Source organism: Medicago truncatula, chromosome 7 (assembly GCF_003473485.1).
Source record: "Medicago truncatula cultivar Jemalong A17 chromosome 7, MtrunA17r5.0-ANR, whole genome shotgun sequence".
In the NCBI taxonomy this organism is placed as follows: Eukaryota; Viridiplantae; Streptophyta; class Magnoliopsida; order Fabales; family Fabaceae; genus Medicago; species Medicago truncatula.
In genome coordinates, this window is record NC_053048.1 from 8,416,141 (window position 1) to 8,426,063 (window position 9,923).

General features: G+C 30.9%; 1 long non-coding RNA gene and 1 other non-coding gene across 2 annotated transcripts; both read left to right on the forward strand.

Moving 5' to 3' along the window:
* Positions 1-4,692: 4,692 nt before the first annotated feature.
* Positions 4,693-4,765, forward strand: TRNAR-CCG (transfer RNA arginine (anticodon CCG)). The gene has a single exon. It is a non-coding gene; the product is annotated as a tRNA-Arg (tRNA).
* Positions 4,766-6,311: 1,546 nt separating this feature from the next.
* LOC120576839 (uncharacterized) lies at positions 6,312-8,141 on the forward strand. Its single transcript, XR_005642910.1, has 3 exons — positions 6,312-6,386; positions 6,666-6,726; positions 7,748-8,141. It is a non-coding gene; the product is annotated as an uncharacterized lncRNA (long non-coding RNA).
* Positions 8,142-9,923: the final 1,782 nt, after the last annotated feature.

Here is a 9,923-nt window from a genome sequence, read left to right on the forward strand (position 1 = left end):
GAGCTTTTCACAAGTTCCTTATCAAATCAAGGGAGGTGGTACTTTTTTTTTTAAAGGAAGGGAGGTGGTACTTAAAAGTACACATATATGATGATCTCTTCTAACTTTGAGAAAGATCACAAGTTTTCACATTAAAACATATTAAGAGAGTTTTATCGTCTACTATACTACTATTTGATTTTAGTGAGTAGGATCTACATCTGTGCGAGATGGTATTTAAGTTACATATAAGAGTTAAGCGATGTGGTAGTCTGACCTTCCATGAGTTTGCAAATTTTCAAAAGGACATGCTAACAAGTACTTTTAAGTAAGAGGAAAATAGAAGGCAAAAATAGACATTTTGAATCGGAAACAGCAATATTTGATTTTTAAAACGTTGAACAACATAAAATTTTATCTCAAATAATATTCTAAGATGCTCTTTTAACATTTTCCATTTTACAATAGTAATATGGCGTGTAATAAGTTACACATGATTGAGCATGTTATCAGGATTTTAATAACAAAGCATTATTTAAAAAAAATATATATATGCATTTATTTTATGGAAAATATTTCACAACGAAAGAGTCAAACCCAAAACAAAACGTTGCAATTTGTAATCTATATTTTTGTCATGAAAGATCTAAAGATGCAAATAATTGAGAATAGAAAATTGTGAATACATAAAATTAATTTATAGTGGATGGTGCACGTTGATGTCATCTGGGTCAGCTATTGCTTGGCACAACCAAGTGATGCAATCATAACATTACAAATAAATTACAATACATTCATTTACAACCAAGTTGTTAAGTTGAAAAATCTCAATTGGTTGGAAAATGACAAATCATTGAAAATGATAACTTTGTCTAATGGAAAATGGAAAGATCATCGAAAATTCATTTGAGCCACCCTTCTAGAGGAGCCAGAAGAGAATGATGGCTAATCAAGGTGGATTAGCAATAAACAAATTATCTAATAGAGATTAACTTGATCACAAGTTCAGTGTATCAATGATTAAATAGATTGCACGAGGACAATATCGGCTAGAAAATCTTATCAACAAAAATAAATAATAGAAATTAAGTGTCATAAATCGTACCATACCAACCATTCAATTTGATCAACTACATATTCTTTTGTTTCACGTGTATGAACTCTTAAATTGCAAGTTAGTGACGACTAATTGGCAATGTTTGTTGTTCAAGTACATAATCATTGTGTTTTACGAATTACAGGAAATCAATGTTTCCAAATTCTAATAGAAATTGAGGAGGAGGTACATGGAGAAACATAAGGTGTGAATGAACCCAAGATACATAAAAGGAAAGTGAACATGTTAATGTTAAATAATAAGCACATGGTGGCCATGCTATAACGTGGTGAGTCAATATTGGAAGTGAAATAAATCATTTCTAACCTATTATTCTCTCTTCAAATTAGTCTTCAAACTATATAAATATAATAAGTAATTTTTAAAGTATATGAAATCTGTCAATTTAGTTTCTAAGGGGATGTATTGGATTAAGATTCTATAGGATTTTAAAAGACTTTTTAATTATGAAAAAGTCTTGTGGTATTCAATCAAGACTTTTTGCAACTTAAAAAAAGTCTCGTGGTATTCAATCAAGACTCTTTGCCATTTTAAAAAAGTCTTGAGGTATTCAATCAAAACTTTTCATCACTTAAAAAAAGTCTTATGGTATTCAAAATCATTCAAATTTCGAAGGATTGTTTAATAAATTGAATTTTGATGGATTGTGTGGGATTTTGTAGTGTAATTTTAACAAGAAAAAGTCTTTCATGAAAAGATAAGATTTCTTGAGATTGTTTTTCTTTTAAAAGTTACTATCTCTCTCTACTACTCTCTCTCTCTCTCTCTCTCCCCCTCTCTCTCCCCCCCTCCCCCTCCCTATTTTCTCCTTTCTCTCTTCGTTTCTCTATCTCTCCATTCTCTCTCTCTCTCTCTCTCTCTCTCTCTCTCTCTCTCTATCTCATAAAAAAATAAAAAATTGTATTGAGAATATTATTATAGGGAGTATGTCGTAATCAATGTTCCGCAAATCGAGTGTTAACTCTCCGAGATTACCGAGTATATATTTTTAAGTACAAAAATCGTGTTAACTATGAGGTAAACTCGGTTTCTGGTAAAATCGGAAGGTTTAACGAGTTTGACTGAGTTAACACTCGGTAAACTGGTGTAAACTCGACCAATTTGTAATGGTTGACCCTATTTTTTTTTATAAAGATTTGTAAGTGCTGGCATAATTTTAAATATGTACAATTGAATTTTGTGGGAATAACATTTTTAACAAATAAAAAATGTGTATTGAGAATAATGTGTTAGAGTGTTTTTTAGTCCCTTAAAATCTTATAAAATCCATAAAATTCTTAAAATTTGAAAATCAATAGTAAAAGAATTTTTTATTTGTTTTATTTTTCTTTATTCGAACGCTAGAATTTATTTGTTCATTATTTTTATCATTCGCGCTTGTAAGTTTGTTCTTTTTCCCATAAAATTCATTGAATCATTTGAAATTTTAAAATCACATAAAATCCTTTGAAATTCTTAAAAGTCAGTGTGATAAATCCTTTAAAATCTTGAGTGTATAAAGTCTTTTACATAAAAAGTCTTTTAAAATCTTACAGAATCAATACAATCTCACACAGTCTTTTAAAATCTTAAAGACTTTCTTTATTAAAATACTCTTTTAAAATCCTAATCCAATACAACCCCCTAAAATATATGAAAATTCGCCAATTTAATACTTAACAGCTTAATTAATAGTAAAAAAGATTGGTGTATCTTGTTGCATAAAAACAACTTAGATGATAAAAAAAACAGTAGAGACATTTGATATAATAAGGTACGAGTTCGAACCCGCAATTTCACAATTCTCTACAATTAGCTTGTAAGTTTTGCTGCCTGGTGCTTTGAAATTAAAAAAAAAACATGATGAGTTTGTTATACTTTAAGGCCTAACTAAACGATCCAAGACCACCAAGAGGTCGAGGTACCACTCACATTTTAATACAACAAATTTTCCTTCAATTGTGAGTATGGCACATCATATACTTACATCCATATTATAACCAACATAACACTACCTCCAAACTACTCAACCAACAAGACTTTCGATACAAGGATCCTAATACACAAAGATCCACTCTCGCTCCCCCATAAAGCTGAATCAACACTTTTATATCATGTGTTAGGGGAGTTTAGTTAAGTATCGGGAACAACAACATAATAAAAAATCCAAGACCCCCCCAGAGACCGAGACACTAAATCAACTCTCAATTTTAAGACATTAAATATATGAAGGGTCATGTTATCCTGTGCATCTCTCTCTCTTTTGGTGGTGGTCGGGGTTTGAACCCCAGACCTTACATATATTATGTTTTGTCCCTACCAACTGAGTTATGCTCACGAGAACAACTAGGGGTGTAAACGGTTCGTATTAAACCAACGAAACTGATAGTCCAAACTGAAAAAATATTTGACCTTGTTTGGTTCGGTTTGAAATCGATCCGAACCAATTGAAACCGATCTAGTTTGGTTTGGTTCATGGTTTTTCATTTTGAGATTCGTGAAACCGATGAACCAATCCGATAATAACCACACTCCTTATTTTACTAATATTATCTTACCTCACAAACTTATGGTTAGGCCAAAATTAAAGTCAACATAGAATACTTTTTAATCCATTCATTTTCTCTTATTTTTATCTGACATCTCAACTCATCTTATCAGTCAGACCCTTTCATTTCTACTACAAAAGAAACCCTAACTGTTAACCAAATCAAACCCATTGTTCATCGCCACCACCGGTCACCGCTAAGATCGTTCATCTCTTAGTTAGTTTTATCATGTTTATGTCATTGATTTATACTCATTATATTTCATTGTTTTCCATGTTCATTTTCATGCCATTGATTTATACTCATTATATTTCATTGTTTTCCATGTTCATTTTCATGCCATTGATTTATTTATACATGTTATAACTTATAAGTCATTGTTTAATGAAGATTAGAAAAATCGATTAAAAAAAGAATTGCGATTTGCGCACCGTAAAATTATAACACCGTAAAAGCCATTCAAAAAGATTAGAACACCCGTAAAGCCTAGAAAATTTTGTCAACAGTAACAGAAATTGAATGTGTATCCCTTAATTAACAAACCGATCAACCGAACCAAACTGATCGATGAAAACCAAACCAAACCGATAAAGATTTCATTCAAACATTTTTTTGATTGAAACCAATCCAAACCGAACCGTTACACCCTGAAGAACAAGTGCATCTCTCTCTAACTAAACAGCAACAAAACAAGAAGTAATAAGAAAGAACAAATCATGTTCTAACTAAACAATTTTGTTTTTGTTGTCTTTAATCCTTTTCACTTCACGGGAAATAGTGAAAGACAGAAACATAGTTTTCTCGAATTTGTCTGTATTTGCATCTGACAGCAAAGTAAGAACCGATCGTTCAACATTTTTTGGATCTTTCAAATCTCATGCGATCGCACAAGGTACGCACGCACGCGATCATTCATTCTCTCTCAAATTAATTAATTATTCTTTCTATGTCTCGCGTTATATTGATTTTGCTTCTATCAGATTCCTTGATCTTTCTTTCAATTTGAAAATAATCTAAGGCTTGATTGTATTGTATAAAGCTTTGAGTGATGCTTGTTTGTTATAAAATGGTCGCATAGCGGAGTGGATATCGCGTTAGACTCCGAATCTAAAGGTCGTGGGTTCGATTCCCACTGCGATCAATTTCTTTCTTTTTTATTTCTTTATGTTATTTGAAGGTTAAAATGTTTAACGTTTTTAAGAATCAAAGTTTTCACAATGCAAGTGGTAAATGAACTTCAGTTAAGGTCGAATCATGGCTAGACTTTACTTACTTTCTAGCAGAACTTTAGTTTAACAGGCCCAATTTTTCCTAGATATTGGAGGGTTAAAGCTAAACAAATTACAGAATGCAAACTGGATTTTGTGAATGTGAAACATAAGTGTTTGCATGTGGGTGTTCATTAAATGCGTTTTTCCAATGAACTTGACTACGTATTAGTGTCGTATCAAATGAAGTCATTTATATGTCTATATTCGTCATATATCTGAATCTGGAATGAATACATTCCTGAGCTTATGGATTTGGCTGTACTTGATTAAGACTTCAGAGTTAAGATGTGATACAGGTTAATATATAACATAACTTCTGTAGTAGTATATTTGGTTTATATCAAATTGATGAGTTGGTTGATCCATAATTTGTATGGAACCAGCCAGTAAATAAATGTTGAAACCAGGCAATATTTGTTTGCGTCGTCTTCCTTATTAGATCTGATATTTTCTTAGCTGGTGTAGTAATCTTCAATGCATGTTTTTATGCACACTTTACAAGAATTAAACAAGTTAGTAAAAGCAATTAAGAGCATCAAAGGTGCATAGTTTTTGGAGTTTAAGTTGGGTGTTAGCAAAACTATGACCGACAAAAAGCAGTTTATTAGCTCTAAAATTGTCCTAGATTGTGTATAAGATCGCTAATGAGAATTCAATTAAGGCTACTTTCTGAATTGCTGTTCACTTAGCTGGTTCAACCTTTTAATTATGTTCATGACTCTTGGTATAGAAATTTTTTCGCCTTAGCTGCAGCTCACTTAGTTGTGTAGTGTAGGCCATACATTACAGCTTATGCCTAACGAATGGAAAAACAATTTAAGTTATTCCTCATTAAGTATTTTCATTTTAATAGCGATCGATATACTCCAGCTCTGTTGCCCGAGTAAGTCTGCCACAGATGGTTATTGGTGTGTCTAGAATATAGTTTTCATCATCGAACATGACATGTCTTTAGGTCGGGCTAACTATTTTAGGATTTCTACATGTGATATAAATTATATTTTGTATCCATCAATAGGCCGGGTAAACTTCTTATCTTTAAATGTATAGACTCATCATGCATCTGAATCTGAAAAGAATACATTCAAGAGCTTAGGATTTGGCTGTACTCGATTAATTTAAGGTGTAAGAGTTAAGATGTGATGCAAGTTATCATTTAACATAACTAGTGTATTTGGTTTATGTCAAATCAATGAGTCGATTGATCCATAATTTTAGTGAAGCAGCCAATCAAAAATTGCTGAAACTGAGCAATGATTTGTTTACGTTGAAACTAAGCACATGAATTATACAAATAGTTAATGCTTATATGTTTCTGTATCTACAAGCTAAGAATGCAATTTGACCTTTATAGTTTATGTTAAGATTATGACCCCAAAAATATATTTTTTGCAGTTGTGGAAGTCATGAATTGGGTTCAGCGAAAGGTTCACCTTTACAACGTCACTTTTGGGCTTTTTATGCTGGATTGGTGGGAACGTTGCTCATTCAGTATCCTTTATTTCACTTTCTCCTACATAGATTTTGACTCCTTTAGATTTCTTTTCCTTCGTAGTTATCTTAAAATGTCGTTTTTTAACCATGTTAGTTATTTATATAGGGATTTTGTTGAAACTGAGATTCATAAATTGTTTTAAAATTATGTAGTTTGTTAGAACAATATTTGTTTAGCCGTTTTTTTTTTGTTTGAAAGACAACTGAAATCACGTAAAATATTTTTTACAAAAGAGTTACATAGTTTCTTTAATTACAGTTCCTTAACTATTACAGATATTTTGGTGATTGTACTAATGTGTTTTGTAGTGCGGTACATTACCCAGTTCTTCAAGAGGTAGTTCATTTTCACCCTTCTCATTCATCTATTTGATTAGTGACATAAATGATATCCGTTCATCCATTACTTAACACACATGCAAATTTTCTGGATTCTGATTGCACTTACTTTTGTTGATTATAAAGATGAATTTTGTAATACTAAGGAAAATACTTAACATGCATGTAGAAAATAGCACACATTTACATTTCTCAATAGGTTGGTGGATTCGTTAACAGATCCTATATTAAACTAGAACCCTCTGTCTTAACGAATGATGTTTTTCACTAATGTCCATTTACATTTGTGTATTGACTACGTCTATAATTAACTTTAGAAAAAGAGTCGTAGATCTCACTTTTTATATCTTGCCTATTCATCAAAAACCTGAACAATAAGGAGATATCTTTGTAAATTATGGTCTAGGCCAAAATAAACCCAACGCAGTTGTATTACATACAATCCCATTCGAAGAGCCCTTATAATCTTTAGCAGTAGCATCCAATTAAGCTCGAGTTTTAAATTCTGAATATTAAAGTAAATGTAGAATAGTAGGTTTTTTCCAGACTATCTTCCTCAGCCTGTATGTAAATGTAAATGTAAATGAAGTTACGTTCAGAATACAAAATTCTCAAGTTCTTCGAATAATCTATTGCTTAAGCTATATAGATTGCAATTTCAGGATTTTAGTGACAGTCTTCACTTCGACATTGTTTTTCAAAACCATACTAGATCGGATCTTATATCCTTAATAATTTATTATCCTATACCTATTTAGCACAAGCACTTCAATTAAAGGCGTCTCTGGTTTCTAACACGTGTCAGCATCCGACACTGACATGACACATAACATAACACTTGTAGTTACAGACAACCACTTTCATTTTCTTAAACTATTATCGGTGTCTACGTGTTAGTGTTCCGTGTCAGATTGTTGGTTCTTCGTTAATTACAATATATATCTGTGTATTTGCTATAGAAATTACTATCAGTTTGACCTTTTTTCCCCTATCTAAAGTGTGTATTATTTAAATGTCAGGTATATATTGTGTATTATTTAAATGTCACATATCTCTGGTAGAAGCAAAATCATTCTCATGTGAAGATGCCAATGTAGATCTTCACTTGAGGATTTAAATTAGTTGCAGCAGTTGTGTGTTTGGTATAAGCTGAAGCTGACTCAAAAACATCTTGTAGCAGTTTGATATGGACCAACTTGAGAATTTCTTAATATTTATTATTCCCTCCGGTTCATTGTGTAAGTGATGTATCTAGTCTATATTTATAACGAGATGCATTAATTATTTAATGAACCTAAAAAGTCAATTGCTTATAAGCCTGTTTTGGATGTTGATTGGCATTTTTGACATTGTAATTATTATTGGTAATTTTCATTATTAAATGTTTTAAACTTTGAAATTATTAGTTGACTAGCTTCAATGTAGTCTTCTTTTTATATTTTATTATTACTTATCCGTGTCAAGTAGATTCATTTTCTTGTCCAAAATCGTTTTGTAGGAATATTTTAAAAGGAAATTTTTTTTTGTAATTTTATTATTATTATTATGCTCTTAAATAATGATGTCCGACAACTTAACCAGAGATCTTGTGTTTGAATTCGGTCATGAAAATGTAACAATGTTAAAAATTTTGAGAAAGAGCTTTGCATCAATTATTGTTCTACTCGACTTGAAATATAGATTACTCGTTTATAAAGAAGAAGAAAAAAAAAAGCATTGTCACAATAATGGGCGTCACGCACAACATTTCTCAAAACCATATTAGACTACTTTAAGGACGAGGGACTATGGACATTGGGTTTCAGATGGTGAGGTACCCTAATTTTGTCAAACCAATTCAGTAGATTATATATATTTTTTAAAGTAAAAACATATTATTTTACCTTGTAAGAAAATTACTCTAAAATTTGTACCAAAAAAAAAAAAATTACTCTAAAATGGAGATTAAAATAGTAATGTTTTAATCGCACTTTTATTCCTCCCAATTTATCACCCTCATAAAATTGTCCCCCTTTTTTAATTCAATCTTTTTAATCCCTCGATTATTACTTTTCTTGCAATTTTGATCCCAACTCAAACTTTAGCCTCCAAAAGTTATGATTTTTGTGTAAAAAATATTACATTTTGGCCTAAAAAGTGGTATTCCCTCTTCATGTTTTGTGTCTAAAGTTATAAATCTTAACTTTTATTTTTGCTAGTAGAAATTTAGGGTAAGAGGGATGATGTCTCGATCCAAAATGAAAAAGACTTTCGACTCCCTTCAAAGACATTAGCGAAGCTCAAACTCAAGACCTTTCAATTTCAAAATTTGTCTTTTTATCATTAGACCAAGTCTTTAAAGTTTTATAGATCATATCTTTAAGTTAAAGTTAATTCTAAAGACAAAATTAGTTTTAATAAAAAATATATTTAAACATATCAAAATCAATTCTTTCTCCATAAAATAAATTTTGACACATTAAAAAAAATGGACTCAAATATACACTTACTATCTTGAATGAAACACCAATTTATCTTTTGCATGGTCAATGTTTTCCCCCGTCATTTTTGCCTAAAATAATTCTGCTATAACACTCACAGCAAGCCATGCGCCCTATTTTCACCAAGTATATTACAAGTTATCAAAAAGTAAACATTTTTTATTCCTCTTTCATCTCTGCTAACTGCACATTTGGAGCCTATAAATTGAAAACAAAAGGGAGGTAATTGAAGAAACAGAAATTAAACCAAAGGTTTTTTTTTTCTCTTTTATCCTCATTTTCTTTCCTCCATTCTCTTTATTTGTTGTTATCAAATCCATTCTCTCAATGGATTCAGCAATAGAGTCTTCTTTTTTTTTTTTTTTTTTTTTAATATTATTACTTGTATTATCCTTAGGCAGCAATAGGGTTTTATGTTATTTATTACTTATATTTTCTTTTGTGTTATCTAGTTGTGATTTATGGGTTTAACTCTATTTTTACTCTTTCTTTAAATTTTGCTTTATTTTTCTGTTTCTCATACAACAATTTAAACATCTAAATGACAAAGCAAAAATAATAATTGTTGCATTGTTGCGGTCCACTTTTTTTTTTTGACAAAATAAAACGATATTCATTCATTCAAATCGATAGAGTGCATCAGATACAAACATCGCTAAAAACGTAAAGGGTGAATCTGCGAACAAACTCACAGCACCCAAGTTAATAGCATACA